We start from the raw sequence: 16,016 nt of genomic DNA, 5'->3' as shown, positions 1-16,016 counted from the left end.
AAGTGCTAAAAAAATAATATTTTTTGTGTGTTTGTGAATTGTGTGCGCAGTAGCCGCACGTGCATCAACAAAGTAGTGCCAAACGTGCGCCTGTGTCATAAGTAAAGGGCCGGCTGGCTTGACCGTTAAAGGGTGCTGTAACCCCCAAAGTACACTCCAAACCAAAAAAATATATATTTTCTGTGTTTGTGAATTGTGTGCGCAGTAGCCGCACGTGCATCAACAAAGTAGTGCCAAGCGTGCGCCTGTGTCATAAGTAAAGGGCCGGCTGGCTTGACCATTAAAGGGTGCTGTAACCCCTAAAGTACACTCCAGTCCAATCCAAAAAAAAAAATATTTTCTGTGTTTGTGAATTGTGTGCGCAGTAGCCGCACGTGCATCAACAAAGTAGTGCCAAGCGTGCGCCTGTGTCATAAGTAAAGGGCCGGCTGGCTTGACCGTTAAAGGGTGCTGTAACCCCCAAAGTACACTCCAAACCAAATAACAAAATATTTTTTCTGTGTTTGTGAATTGTGTGCGCAGTAGCAGCACGTGCATCAACAAAGTAGTGCCAATCGTGCGCCTGTGTCATAAGTAAAGGGCCGGCTGGCTTGACCGTTAAATGGTGCTGTAACCCCCAAAGTACACTCCAAACCAAAAAAATATATATTTTCTGTGTTTGTGACTTGTGTGCACTGTGGCTTCACGTGCATCAACAAAGGAGCAGCGCCAAACGTGTGCCTGTGTCCCATAGGTAAAGAGCCGGCTGGCTCATTTCTTAAAGGGTGGTGTAACCCACAAAGTGCACTACTCTCCAGCAAAAATAAAAAAATATTTTCTGTGTTTGTGTGCGCTTTACACGCACGTATATATCAATATAACATAAATGGAGGACCAAACTTTCTCTGATAAAAATAAAATAGGGAAAGATCAAGAACCACTTCCTCCTAGTGCTGTTGCTGTTGCTGGGAGTTGTTCATCATCCCAGAGAGGAAGTAGGAACACCACCACTTTTACTAAACAATTGACCCTCCAACAGTCCCTAGCGATGAGGATGAAGTACGACAGCAGTCATCCAGAAGCAAAACGTATAACTGAGGCCTTGACTGCTATGTTGGTGTTAGACGTGCGTCCGGTATCCGCCATTAGTGCAGTGGGATTTAGACAATTGATGGAGGTAGTGTGTCCCCGGTTCCAAATCCCGTCTAGATTCCACCTGCATCCTCAAAGTAGCAGCGACAAGCGTGCGTCTGTCTGTTAAAGGGTGGTGTAACCCTCAAAGTGCGCTCCACAAACAATAAAAAAATTCTTTTTTTTTTTTCTGTCTTTGTGAAATGTGTGGGCTGTAGCCGCACCTGCATCCTTAAAGCAGCAGCGACAAGCGTGCGTCTGTCTGTTAAAGGGTGATGTAACCCTCAAAGTGCGCTCCGCAAACAATAAAAATATTGTTCTTTTTTTTTCTGTCTTTGTGAATTGTGTGGGCTGTAGCCGCACTTACATCCTCAAAGCAGCAGCGACAAGCGTGCGTCTGTCTGTTAAAGGGTGGTGTAACCCTCAAAGTGTGCTCCACAAACAATAAAAATATTCTTCTTTTTTTTTCTGTCTTTGTGAAATGTGTGGGCTGTAGCCGCACCTGCATCCTTAAAGCAGCAGTGACAAGCGTGCGTCTGTCTGTTAAAGGGTGGTGTAACCCTCAAAGTGCACTCCGCAAGCAATAAAAATATTCTTCTTTTTTTTTCTGTCTATGTGAATTGTGTGGGCTGTAGCCGCACTTACATCCTCAAAGCAGCAGCGACAAGCGTGCATCTGTCTGTTAAAGGGTGGTGTAACCCTCAAAGTGTGCTCCACAAACAATAAAAATATTCTTCTTTTTTTTTCTGTCTTTGTGAAATGTGTGGGCTGTAGCTGCACCAGCATCCTTAAAGCAGCAGCGACAAGCATGTGTCTGTCTGTTAAAGGGTAGTGTAACCCTCAAAGTGCGCTCCACAAACAATAAAAATATTCTTCTTTTTTTTCTGACTTTGTGAATTGTGTGGGCTGTAGCCGCACTTGCATCCTCAAAGCAGCAGCGACAAGCGTGCGTCTGTCTGTTAAAGGGTGGCGTAACCCTCAAAGTGCTCCAAAAAATAAAAAATATTTTTTTTATGTGTTTGTGACTTGAGTGCGATGTAGCCGCACGTGCAGCAACACAGTAGCAGCGCCAAGCGTGTGCCTGTGTTATAAGTCAAGGGCCGGTTTGGACATCTGGTCCGGACTAAAGGACGTGCCAACAATTTCTGACAAGTCTACTGTCACTGCATATGATTCTGTCCTCAAAGCAGCAGCGACAAGCGTGCGTCTGTCTGTTAAAGGGTGGTGTAACCCTCAAAGTGCGCTCCACAAACAATTAAAAAATTCTTATTTTTTTTTCTGTCTTTGTGAAAATGTGTGGGCTGTAGCCGCACCTGCATCCTTAAAGCAGCAGCGACAAGCGTGCGTCTGTCTGTTAAAGGGTGGTGTAACCCTCAAAGTGCTCCAAAAAATAAAAAATATTTTTTTTATGTGTTTGTGACTTGAGTGCGATGTAGCCGCACGTGCAGCAACACAGTAGCAGCGCCAAGCGTGCGCCTGTGTTATAAGTCAAGGGCCGGTTTGGACATCTGGTCCGGACTAAAGGACGTGCCAACAATTTCTGACAAGTCTACTGTCACTGCATATGATTCTGTCCTCAAAGCAGCAGCGACAAGCATGCGTCTGTCTGTTAAAGGGTGGTGTAACCCTCAAAGTGCGCTCCACAAACAATTAAAAAATTCTTCTTTTTTTTTCTGTCTTTGTGAATTGTGTGGGCTGTAGCCGCACCTGCATCCTTAAAGCAGCAGCGACAAGTGTGCGTCTGTCTGTTAAAGGGTAGTGTAACCCTCAAAGTGCGCTCCACAAACAATAAAAATATTCTTCTTTTTTTTTCTGTCTTTGTGAATTGTGTGGGCTGTAGCCACACTTGCATCCTCAAAGCAGCAGCGACAAGCGTGCGTCTGTCTGTTAAAGGGAGTTGTAACCCTCAAAGTGCTCCTAAAAAATAAAAAATATTTTTTTTATGTGTTTGTGACTTGAGTGCGATGTAGCCGCACGTGCAGCAACACAGTAGCAGCGTCAAGCGTGCGCCTGTGTCATAAGTCAAGGGCCGGTTTGGACATCTGGTCCGGACTGAAGGACGTGCCAACAATTTCTGACAAGTCTACTGTCACTGCATATGATACTGTCCTCAAAGCAGCAGCGACAAGCGTGCGTGTGTCTGTTAAAGGATGGTGACACCCTCAAAGTGCGCTCCACAAACAATTAAAAAATTCTTATTTTTTTTTCTGTCTTTGTGAAATGTGTGGGCTGTAGCCACACCTGCATCCTTAAAGCAGCAGCGACAAGCGTGCGTCTGTCTGTTAAAGGGTGGTGTAACCCCCAAAGTGCGCTCCGCAAACAATAAAAATATTGTTCTTTTTTTTTCTGTCTTTGTGAATTGTGTGGGCTGTAGACGCACTTACATCCTCAAAGCAGCAGCGACAAGCGTGCGTCTGTCTGTTAAAGGGTGGTGTAACCCTCAAAGTGTGCTCCACAAACAATAAAAATATTCTTCTTTTTTTTCTGTCTTTGTGAAATGTGTGGGCTGTAGCCGCACCTGCATCCTTAAAGCAGCAGCGACAAGCGTGCGTCTGTCTGTTAAAGGGTGGTGTAACCCTCAAAGTGCGCTCCGCGAACAATAAAAATATTCTTCTTTTTTTTTCTGTCTTTGTGAATTGTGTGGGCTGTAGCCGCACTTACATCCTCAAAGCAGCAGCGACAAGCGTGCGTCTGTCTGTTAAAGGGTGGTGTAACCCTCAAAGTGTGCTCCACAAACAATAAAAATATTCTTCTTTTTTTTTCTGTCTTTGTGAAATGTGTGGGCTGTAGCTGCACCTGCATCCTTAAAGCAGCAGCGACAAGCATGTGTCTGTCTGTTAAAGGGTAGTGTAACCCTCAAAGTGCGCTCCACAAACAATAAAAATATTCTTCTTTTTTTTTCTGTCTTTGTGAATTGTGTGGGCTGTAGCCGCACTTGCATACTCAAAGCAGCAGCGACAAGCGTGCGTCTGTCTGTTAAAGGGTGGCGTAACCCTCAAAGTGCTCCAAAAAATAAAAAATATTTTTTTTATGTGTTTGTGACTTGAGTGCGATGTAGCCGCACGTGCAGCAACACAGTAGCAGCGCCAAGCGTGCGCCTGTGTTATAAGTCAAGGGCCAGTTTGGACATCTGGTCCGGACTAAAGGACGTGCCAACAATTTCTGACAAGTCTACTGTCACTGCATATGATTCTGTCCTCAAAGCAGCAGCGACAAGCGTGCGTCTGTCTGTTAAAGGGTGGTGTAACCCTCAAAGTGCGCTCCACAAACAATTAAAAAATTCTTCTTTTTTTTTCTGTCTTTGTGAAATGTGTGGGCTGTAGCCGCACCTGCATCCTTAAAGCAGCAGCGACAAGCGTGCGTCTGTCTGTTAAAGGGTAGTGTAACCCTCAAAGTGCGCTCCACAAACAATAAAAATATTCTTCTTTTTTTTTCTGTCTTTGTGAATTGTGTGGGCTGTAGCCGCACTTGCATCCTCAAAGAAGCAGCGACAAGCGTGCGTCTGTCTGTTAAAGGGTGGTGTAACCCTCAAAGTGCTCCAAAAAATAAAAAATATTTTTTTTATGTGTTTGTGACTTGAGTGCGATGTAGCCGCATGTGCAGCAACACAGTAGCAGCGTCAAGCGTGCGCCTGTGTCATAAGTCAAGGGCCGGTTTGGACATCTGGTCCGGACTGAAGGACGTGCCAACAATTTCTGACAAGTCTACTGTCACTGCATATGATACTGTCCTCAAAGCAGCAGCGACAAGCGTGCGTCTGTCTGTTAAAGGGTGGTGTAACCCTCAAAGTGCACTCCACAAACAATTAAAAAATTCTTATTTTTTTTTCTGTCTTTGTGAAATGTGTGGGCTGTAGCCACACCTGCATCCTTAAAGCAGCAGCGACAAGCGTGCGTCTGTCTGTTAAAGGGTGGTGTAACCCTCAAAGTGCGCTCCACAAACAATTAAAAAATTCTTATTTTTTTTTCTGTCTTTGTGAAATGTGTGGGCTGTAGCCGCACCTGCATCCTTAAAGCAGCAGCGACAAGCGTGCGTCTGTCTGTTAAAGGGTGGTGTAACCCTCAAAGTGCGCTCCACAAACAATTAAAAAATTCTTATTTTTTTTTCTGTCTTTGTGAAATGTGTGGGCTGTAGCCGCACCTGCATCCTTAAAGCAGCAGCGACAAGCGTGCATCTGTCTGTTAAAGGGTGGTGTAACCCTCAAAGTGCGCTCCACAAACAATAAAAATATTCTTCTTTTTTTTCTGTTTTTGTGGAATGTGTGGGCTGTAGCCGCACCTGCATCCTTAAAGCAGCAGCGACAAGCGTGCATCTGTCTGTTAAAGGATTACATCGGTGACAACATCCAAGTAGGCATGTCAGACAGTCCGTACCTGTACTGGTAGGAAAAAGAAGTAATTTGGAGGTCCCTGTACAAACTGGCTCTATTTTACTTGAGTTGCCCCCCTCCAGTGTGTACTCCGAAAGAGTGTTTAGTGCAGCCGGGAACCTTGTCAGCGAAAGGCGTAGGAGGTTGCTTCCACAAAATGTGGAGAAGATGATGTTCATAAAATGAATTATCAACTCTTCCAGGGAGACCAGCCTCCTGAACGTACAGAGGGACCTGTGGTTGTGGATTCCAGCGGGGACGAATTAATACTCTGTGAGGATGAGGATGTACACAACACTGAAGAGGGTGAGGAATCGGTGGATGAGGAGGATGAGGACGACATCTTGCCTCCGTAGAGCCAGTGTGTGCAGGGACAGATTAATTGCCAGCTTGTTTTGTGGGGGCCCAAACGAACCAATCATTTCAGCCACAGTCATGTGACAGACCCTGGTGCTGAAATGATTGGTTTGTTAAAGTGTGCATGTCCTATTTATACAACATAAGGGTGGGTGGGAGGGCCCAAAGACAATTCCATCTTGCACCTCTTTTTTTTCTTTGCAGTATGTACTGTTTGGGGCCTAGTTTTTCAAACTGCCATCCTGTCTGCCACTGCAGTGTCACTCCTAGATGGGCCACGTGTTTGTGCCGCCCACTCGTGTCGCTTAGCATAGTCATCCAGCTACCTCGGTGCAACCTTTTGAACATAAAAACACTATTGTGAGGTGTGAGGTGTTCAGAATAGACTGGAAATGAGTGGAAATTAAGGTTATTGAGGTTAATAATAGCATAGGAGCAGAAAAACCTACAAATTCTGTGATTTTAGTGGTTTTTATGCTTTTTTTAAAAAAAAATACAGATCCAAAACACAAAACCCAGAACCCAAAACAAGGAAGGGTGGTTTTGGCAAAACCAATCCAGATCCAAAACACGAAGAAAGATCCAGATCCAAAACCAAAACACAAAACACGAAAAGTGGCCGGTGCACCCCTAGTTTAAGGTAATGCACTGTTGGAACATACCCACCTCTACACATGTGCAAAACTGATTATTTAAGTACTTGTTATGAACTCCTGAAGGAATCTTCAACTCCTTATGTTACTTAGGCCAGGTTAATACGTCAGTTCTTCCTAACATGTAGAAAGCTGTGTGCTCGTAAGTGTGAGGACTGCGACTATTTCAGTACATAAAGATAGATTACTTTTTCCAAAGTTCCTTTGTGGTCGTTGGAGGAGCTATCCTGCTTGCTGGCGTTCTTCACATACAGGGGATAGAGAGTTAAAGTGATCATCTGTTTCCAAGGTGTTGTCAGGTTATTCGATTCCTAGATTGCTTATTATTTCAATCCTGATTCCATTTGGGTCACATGTCCTGAACTTCCTATGGATCACAGACCTCTAGTATAAAGCCTGTTACTAACTGTGTCTCAGTGTCTGTACAACGTTACTTTCAGGTCTTTCTTGGACTCCTGCCAGATCCCAGCTGTGCTTGTGGGTTGCTGTGGATTTTGCTATATCTCCGCTTATGTTCCAGCTAAAACTTCTGATGCCAGTTACCAGCCGCACTACAGAGCTCAGCATAGCCATTGCCTAAGTATTGCTTTCTGCTCCACTGCTGTGGTTTCACCTTTTGCTGCACTATTTACTTTGCCTGTTGTCTCTTACTCCTATGGACATCAAACCCATCTTCGTTACAGTTGTCAACTGCACCATTACAGTTATCATCACCGCATTGCGGGGCTCAACCCCATTCCAGATTCTAGTCAAACCGCAGGGCTCAACCCTGTCCCGGAGCCACACCAGTTCACAGGGCTCAACCCTGCTTCACCCTTCATTGCATAACGGGGCTCAACCACAGTGGACATGGACCAGAGGCTCACACTGCTGGGCATAAGCTATAACCAGAAGTGTATTGCACGGCAGACAGGTAAACTAAGGAGAGAGGAACCAATCAGCAGCCAGCCCCAGCCTCTAATAAACTGAATCTTGTGCAGCTGTAGCGATGCACGTTTCCTCATCCAGCTCCTGAGCCCTGAACCCCCCAGTGGCCGACAGGTGTTGCCTAGCGACCGGTGATGATTCACTGGCTGGAAGTGTCTCAACGTCCCAGTCTCCTGGCAATGACCGGGATGCTCAGCAAGGACGAGCAGCGGCGACTCATGATACAGTACCTCTCTGGCATTTTGGTGCTTAAGGAAAATAATCAGTTCTGCAACATGGGCCTGTTTCTGATTTGTATGGTATTGCACATCTGCAGGGAAGCGGCTGTGCAATACTGTACAAGTAAAATGCAAATGAGCAGGAGGCATCTGTAAGAAATAGACACCTCTGCGATCTAAGACGGTCGCGATGACCGCTGCCCTCATCCTGTCTCCGCAAGCTGAAGCTTACTCAGCTTGGCCGTTGGAACCCCTTTACTGGGTCCAGGAAGTCTGCATCCGATGATACAGACCCTGGGCTTGGCACGCCTACAAAACGGGGCGACATGCCTTCATTTTGTAAAACGGTCCTGGTCTCATCCCCCCAAACGCCGCAGCATGTCAATCACACTGTGACTGCTAGCCATCATGCAGGACACATACTGCACAAGCACAGACCCAGAACGGGTTGGATATTACATGCCGGCAGCTGAAGAGCCGCCGGTTAGATTCTCAATGCCGGAAGCCTGCTGTTCAGAATCTCGACTATGACTGGTAAGTACGCTAACCCTCCCCCTTTCCCACCCTTACCCTCCCGTGGGGTGCCTAACCCTAACCTCCCCCCAGTGGGGCCTAACCTCCCCCCAGTGGTGCCTAACCCTAACCCCCCTTCCTGAATCCTAAGCCTAACCCTCCCCGAGGGGTGCCTAGCCCTAATCTCCCCCCGATGGTGCCTAATCCTAACCCCTCTTGTCTGTAGCCTAACCCTAATCTCCCCTCTGCCACAGCCTAAGCCTAAGACCCCCCAGGGCGCCTAAACCTGACCCTCCCCCCCGTGGCTAACAGCTACCCGGCCCCACTGTACTTAGTGTATTCTGGCAAGGGCATCTCCAGCTGATCGGGATTCTGGCCATTGGCATCTCCAGCTAATCAGGATTCTGGCATCCCGTCCGTCGGTCAATTGACTGCATCCCCCCAGAACTATCGGATTTGTATGCAAATCATTGGGTTTGCATACAAATCTGAATCAGGCCCCATGTGCTAAACTGGTTTCCTTTCCCTAACCCCCAAGCGCTATGCAACACTACTCTAGAAATAAAAGTCCTGCCTATAATGGGCTTCACTAATATGTTGACACTTAGGGGTAAATTTACTAAGATTCGAGTTTTGTCGAGATGACAATCTCGGGTGAGTTCAGGCATGTTTTTCAACTCGCAAATTTACTAAAGACAAACTCAGTGACTTTGGGCTCTATTTACTACAATCCGCATATTGAATGCAGATTGTAGTGTGATATTATCGACTGAATTCGCATTGCGAATCCAGGCAATATCACAGGGACTTACTGCAAATCCCTTGCAGGGACAGAGCTTGCGATAAAGCTCTGTCCCTGCGAATCCCCTCCACACACTAAAAAATACCATGACAAAGTGCCACCCCCCCAGCACTAAGTTCCACCCCCCGGTGCTAAGCCCCACCCCCCATGATCGAGGACTCCATGCGACCCCCCTCCCCCCCACGACACCCCCTCACCCTTAATTACACTTACCTGTATGATCCGGGCCTCCGGTGATGTCTTCCATACCTCTGATCAGGTGATCTCCCTTACTGCACTGGGACCCAATCACCTGATGACTGGGCCGCAGTGCACTATGGGAGACCAGCTGACTGGAGGGGAGACATCACCGGAGGCCCGATCACCGGTCCCTGGAGGCAGGTAAGTAAAAAAAATTTTGACAATTTTTTTTTCTTTTTTTTACAGTAATCAGCTTGCGGTCTGTTTAGACCACACAGCTGATTACTGGGACCGACTCCCGGCTCTGCGAGGCCTGTAACCAGGGGAGACGCCAGGTGGCGTTATTATCACAGGGCTTTTCCCGATATTTTGATACAATTTATTTTTAGTAACTTTGGTCGGATCACATTTCCCATTACAATTATGGGAAATGCGATCTGCTTACTAAAAATAAGTGATAATTAGGGGTTGGAGTAGAATTTTACGAATTCTACTCCAATTGCCCTATAGTAACTGTAGGTGATACTAAAATAATGTGAAAAGGGTGTGAAAACAACCTTTTTCGCTTTATTTTAGTAAAAATAATGTTAATAAATAGAGCCCTTTGGGAGAGATTTCTCTCTTTTCACTGCTAAAACTCGGGTCAGACCGCAAACTCGTATCAACTCACCATCGGCCAAACTCAGAAGTACTTTTCATGAAAAAGATGCAATTTGGGAATTTACCAAGAATCGAGATTACAATCTCAGGTGAGATTGTAGCAAGTTCCCTGATAAATTGAAGTTACAAACACTTCACCTCCTGAGCTGCGAGATTGGCAGACAAATACTAGAGATGAGCGGTTCGGATTCTGAGGAATGCGAACCGCTCCGAACAGGTGGAATCTGAGTCCACCCGAACGCAAGTTCGGGTGTTCCTGCCTGACTCGGATTCCACCTCGAGGCTGAACGTCACCCGGCCGGCGTCGGATTCTCGCAAGACGTCGCAAGACCCGGTTGACATTCGGCCTCTATAAAAGGCACTGCGCCCGGCAGTCGGCACCATTTCACGTGACTGTGTCAGATGGAACAGTCACGCTTAGTTAGTGCTAGAGTGAATAGAGAGGAGAGAATCGAGTGAGACTAGAGTTAGACTAGAGTTAGAGAGAGTAGTTCTTGCCGCTGACATTTTATAATATAAAAAAAAAATAACCTCTGTGAGACTTTACTGGGCATAAGCCCACTGTGTGTGCTCCGTGACAGGGCATAGCCCACTGTGTGTATTATACAAGTTCCGTGACAGGGCATTTCCCACTGTGTGTATTATACAAGCTCCATGACAGGGCATAGCCCACTGTTTGTATTATGCAAGATCCGTGACAGGGCATAAGCCCACTGAGTGTATACAAGCTCTGTGAAAGGGCATAAGCCCACTTTGTGTATTGTGCAAGTTCCGTGACAGGGCATAGCCCACTGTGTGTATTATACAAGCTCCGTGACAGGGCATAAGCCCACTATGTGTATACAAGCACTATGTCTCCTTGGGATGTAGCCCACTGTGTATACAAGTACTGTGACTGTTCTGGCCATACCCCACTGACTGGGTGGGAGGGCCCAAGGACAATTCCATCTTCCACTACCTTTCATTTCTGCCACTGCTGTGTGGCAATGTTTCATAGATGTGCTTTAAACTGTGGTGTCTGTGCCACTGCGCTGCTGCTCTGACGCTTGGTAACCAGTCAGCTCACTGCAACCCTTGGCCAATAATGATGAAAACTATCATTTAAGCTGTGAGGTGGTCTAAATTGACTGTAAATGACTGTAAATTATTGTTATTGAGGTTAATAACACTCTAGGAAGAAAAAAAGCCCAATTTATGTGATTTTAGCTTTTTTTGCCAATTTTTGTAAAAAATCCAAATCCAAATCCAAAGCCAGTCACCGCAGTTTGGCAAAAACAAATCCAAAGCCGGACGACGAATTAGAACCAAATCCAAATCCGGCAAAAATGGTCCGGCGCAAATCCCTAAAACATACACAGATCAGTGTGCTTTGTGCATGTTTCTGCATGTAAACACTATCTAAAGGGTTAATTTAAAAAAAATTACAGAGGGTCCTCCCCCAAAAGCATAACCAGCCCCTGGTGCACAGCCAGTCCTGGTTCCTAACATTACGGAGAACAAAACATGTAGGGTTTCCACGTAATTTAGGAACCAGCACCTGGATGCAGGGCCAGTGCTGGTTTTAATTATTAGGGGGAAAAATGCATAGGGATCCCCCTATATTTAAAACCAGCACCGTACCCAAAGTGAGTATGGGATCTTTTTTACAGGTACACCTGTGGATTCTACGGGAGAAATGGAAATGAACATCTGGCAGCAGGTAAGTATATGTGAGTGAGGCATAGGGTCCAGGACTGGCTGAGCAGTCTGGGGCTGGTTATGCTTTTGGGGGGACCTTACGTCATTTAAAAAAAAAATTTAAACCTTTTTTTTACAGGTAGACCACACAAGCAGTTCACATATCTCACTAATATGTGCAGGTTGCTTGCTCGGGAGAGTTTTGCAGAGAGAAGACACTGCAATCCCAGGTGAGTAATCTCCTTCAAAACTTGCTACTCGGGGGAGATATCTCGATCTGCTTCACTATCGGCCTACTCACTTTCAGCTAAACTCACTTCTTCTAAATTTGAGAGTTTAAAAATGGGAAAATCACCCAAGTTTCTGCGATTCAAAGCGATTTAAAAAAAAAAACTTGTTCAAACTGGAATCTTAATAAATTTACCCCTTATATTTGCATATAATTTACAACACCTTGTGGTCTTTTAACTCCAAAGAGCTACTTGAAGAGATGTTAAGGAGAAATTAGTTACTTTAGAGCATCATTTTTTAATGATTAGGACACCTTAATGATATTAACAATCTGTTATGGGCTTCTTAAATTCAAAAACATTTGAGTTTAGCATGTCTAGATCATTAAAATTTTATGTACTGTGTATAAAAATTGACTCCTTGTGTAGCTGAGGTAAGATAATTAATAACAATTGTTCCCTATAATTGTTTTTATAGTACCAGAATGAAGCATAATGTCGGATGGGGCAGCAGGGTTGGTGTACTGGTTAGCATTACTGCCTCACAGCACTAGTGTCTAACTAGTCTTATCATTCCTTGCTTCAGTCTCTGGAATTTCTCTTTTCAGCTAGAGTCACCAAATAAGATAAGGGTACAGTCACAGACATTGGTATTATCCCTGTATGAAGGTAATTTAAGTGTTGTCTGAGTTTTAGCGGGATGTAGTTCAGATCCTGGCTGTCAGGACACCGACCCTCAGAATGCAGCATCCCGACACTAAGTATTGGGGTTAGGGGGAGGGTTATGGTTAAGCACTAAGGGGAGGGTTAGGGTTAGGCGGTGGGAGGGATAGGTTTAGGTTGCGGGGTGAAGGGTTCGGTTTTAGGCTGTGGGGAGGTAGGGTTAGGTTTGGAGGTAGGATACTTACCTGCAAGTGTCGATATCCTAACCCTGTCGGGATTCCGGTGTCAGAATTTAGTCCCGTTTTCCGGGAGTGCAGTGAGAGAACCCCCCCCATGGTTTCCACTCGGCTACAGGTCAGATCACCAGGAGAAGAAGACCATTGCAGGTAGTAAGTATAGTGGAGAGAGAGTAGTTTAGATTTGAGTGGTGGTTTGAGTGGTGGTGGGGTCGGGTGGGCTGAGCTGAGCTGACCCAGCATATGTATTACTAGTCTATATAATAATTCCACAAAGTCTGTCCTGAGAATGGCTTGGTCAGTAGGTGGAGGAACTCTCAGTGACACTGGTGGGGTCAGAGCCCAGATCAAGTGTCAGTAACTGTAATGTAGCTGTTACCTAGTAATGATATCTTTTGGGGGTCATAGAGCACTGAACAGTCCTGTTTAGCTGAAAACAGGACTTTTCACTGCTTTCGGCAATTCATAGAGGGGGTTACCGTGGAGAAGGTTATTCCTCCCCCAGCGGCACCCCCGGTTCATGTATGAATCGCATCACTATACTTTTGTATGGTGAGTGCAATTCATAAAGGAACGGAAAGCTCAGATTTCTGTTCCTCTGCTGCGTACAGATTCACAATCTCAGGATGGCGTAATCTGTACTGTGTACAGAGCAGGGAAGTTGCATACTGTACTTCCCTGCTGTCTGTCCAGCACCCAGCACTGGCTCCGCTGCCTGTTACCCAGCGTCCATTGCACCTGACCTGCTGCTCTCAGTCGCCAGTGCATGCGCAATGAGAGCAGCCATATTGGGATCCCGATATGTCTGTCTTTTCACTGCTCCCAGGCTTTGTGGAGGGGCCAGATACAGGGGCTTAACTAGAACTTTGTGGGCCCCATAGCAACATTTTTAAGGGCCCCCCAACTCAGGTCTCCACCAGAGTGGGTATGGCTAGTGCAGCACAAGAGGCATGGTTAATGTTGCCTATCATTTTTATGCATTAACATACAGGGCTGGTTCTAGACTACATATAGCCAAGGGGGAAAATTTCCATGGGTGTCCCCTCCTCTATCATGTGCCACCCCCAACCTTACCCAAATAATCAGCAGGGTGGCAGAACCCAAGGAAAAGGTGTCGTTGTAGGCAGTAGGGAGGAGATGACGGTGTAAGTGAGGGAAGGAAAAGCACATAAGGAAAGAGGGCCCTGCTCGTGTGAGTTTACAGTACACATGTAGGTCAGTAAGCCCTCACAAAGTACCTCACACATTCAAGGCAGCAATCTCTAACTCAGTGGTAATGTAGAAGCCAGCTTAAAAATAGTAAAACAAATACTGGAGATTTAGATAAAATCAGGTTAAGTATAAGTACTAATAACAAATAAAAAGACAGAAACATGGAGCAATACTGGAACAACTATCACAAACAGCCTTGCATACAAATCTCTGTATCATTCATTTATTTTCTATAAACAGAGGGCCTGATTCAGACCCGGACGCAAGTGGCCGTTCGCTCGTCCGCCGTACGAGCGGAAAAATTTAAATTCAAGCGCTCGCTCGCATGTTCGCTCATAGCTAACCTTCCGCCCCATATTCTCCCAACCCCTCCTCTAGCTAGCGAACGTTCAAAATAGCGAGCGTCCGTCTCCTCTTTGGTTGCAGGGAGCGCTCGCACAAGTCAATTCCGGAAGTGGCCCTGTCAGTTTTCGATTGCCTGCTATTTCATTCTGCAAACATACTTGAATCGATTACTGGCAATCACTATATTAATTACCTTAATTGTTATTCACATGTTTGCAATCCTGGTTTTTTTTTCAATGTCAATAAACTTTATTCTTTTTAGTGTGTGTCATTTCTTCCGCAGAATACGTACGGTTTGACCAAGGGGATGGTTTTTCTAAATTAAAAGTTGTTTTGCATGCTACTATTGTTTTGCGTTTTTTTGTATAGGCAGATTTTAATACTTTAATTTTTATATTTAAATTAGCTTACGCATGTCACTGCATCAAGCCTATCATAACTCACATTATATTTGTGAGGGTGTAGGTCACATGACTCATACAATAACCAATAGAATTTTTCCTGTTAATTTACAAAGTACATTAGCCAATCAAATTTTTTCTAGGACCTTTATTAAAACTGTTTTGTGTTAAAAAAAATCATTGCCATCATGAGAGCCACCGCTTTTTGTAGATGTGAGCTACTGGTCCTCACTGAGGTGATGGACCAAAGAATAACGGACCATCCGCCCCCCATCACCAACCTCCTGAAGCGTAGGGCCTACACGGAGGTGCGCCGCCGCCTGCATTCCCTCGGCTATTGCCAAATTATAAGCCAATTGGAATGCAGGTGGTCGGATCTGCGGCGCAGATCACCATGCCTGCTGGCCCTTTTGCGTCTCCGGATTGCCCAAAGTAAGTCTTTCTGTGTATGTTTTTAAGTTTCTTTTTTTTTTTTGGCTCATACCTGCGTGTGCATGTTTATAGTATATCCCTGTTGGTTTATTTTGGACATACCTGCGTGTGCATGTTTACAGTATATCCCTGTTGGTTTATTTTGGCTCATACCTGCGTATGCATGTTTACAGTATAGCCCTGTTGGTTTATTTTGGCTCATACCTGCGTGTGCATGTTTACAGTATAGCCCTGTTGGTTTATTTTGGACATACCTGCGTGTGCATGTTTACAATATATCCCTGTTGGTTTATTTTGGCTCATACCTGCGTGTGCATGTTTACAGTATATCCCTGTTGGTTTATTTTGGCTCATTCCTGCGTGTGCATGTTTACAGTATATCCCTGTTAGTTTATTTTGGCTCATACCTGTGTGTGCATGTTTACAGTATAGCCCTGTTGTTGTTTTTTTTATTTTTGGCTAAAAAAAAAAAAGGTCATTGGTAATTAAAAATGATTTTCACCATCATTTAGGGGCAGAGCGGAGACTCAGATGTCGCCGACGTGCGGCTTGTCCCCTATCCCCCACTCCCACCCAAACATCCTCTGCCCACTCTTCCCCAAATTCCCCCTCCATCCCAGACCTTGCCTACCGTCAGTCCCCTCCCTCTCCTCACATTACCATCCCTCCAACTTCCCCCTCCCCTCAAACCCCCCCTCTCTTTTCCTCACCCTCCACTTCATCCCACATGACCCCTCCTCCTTCCATGAGCCACTGGCCCACGTCCGATGAGGAGGAATTCGGGGCTCCAGGCCCAGTCAGCAGTGTGCCCGGTATGTTTACATTTTAAACTATGTTTCTTTTTCAAATTATTATATTTTGGTTGATGTTGTCCTTTTGCGTGTGCAGTTCCAAATAGTAAAGTAGTTCAAATGTTTTTTATATATATCTTTGGGAAACAATGTCAAGGATGTTTTCCCCTTACACATATGACACATGTCCAAACACTCACACTTGTGTCTTTCTTGTTTACGGTACCAACAAATGTCATA

The sequence above is a fragment of the Taudactylus pleione genome, unplaced genomic scaffold, assembly GCF_031769625.1.
Source record: "Taudactylus pleione unplaced genomic scaffold, aTauple2 ptg000198l, whole genome shotgun sequence".
In the NCBI taxonomy this organism is placed as follows: domain Eukaryota; kingdom Metazoa; phylum Chordata; class Amphibia; order Anura; family Myobatrachidae; genus Taudactylus; species Taudactylus pleione.
This window is presented reverse-complemented; position numbering follows the sequence as displayed.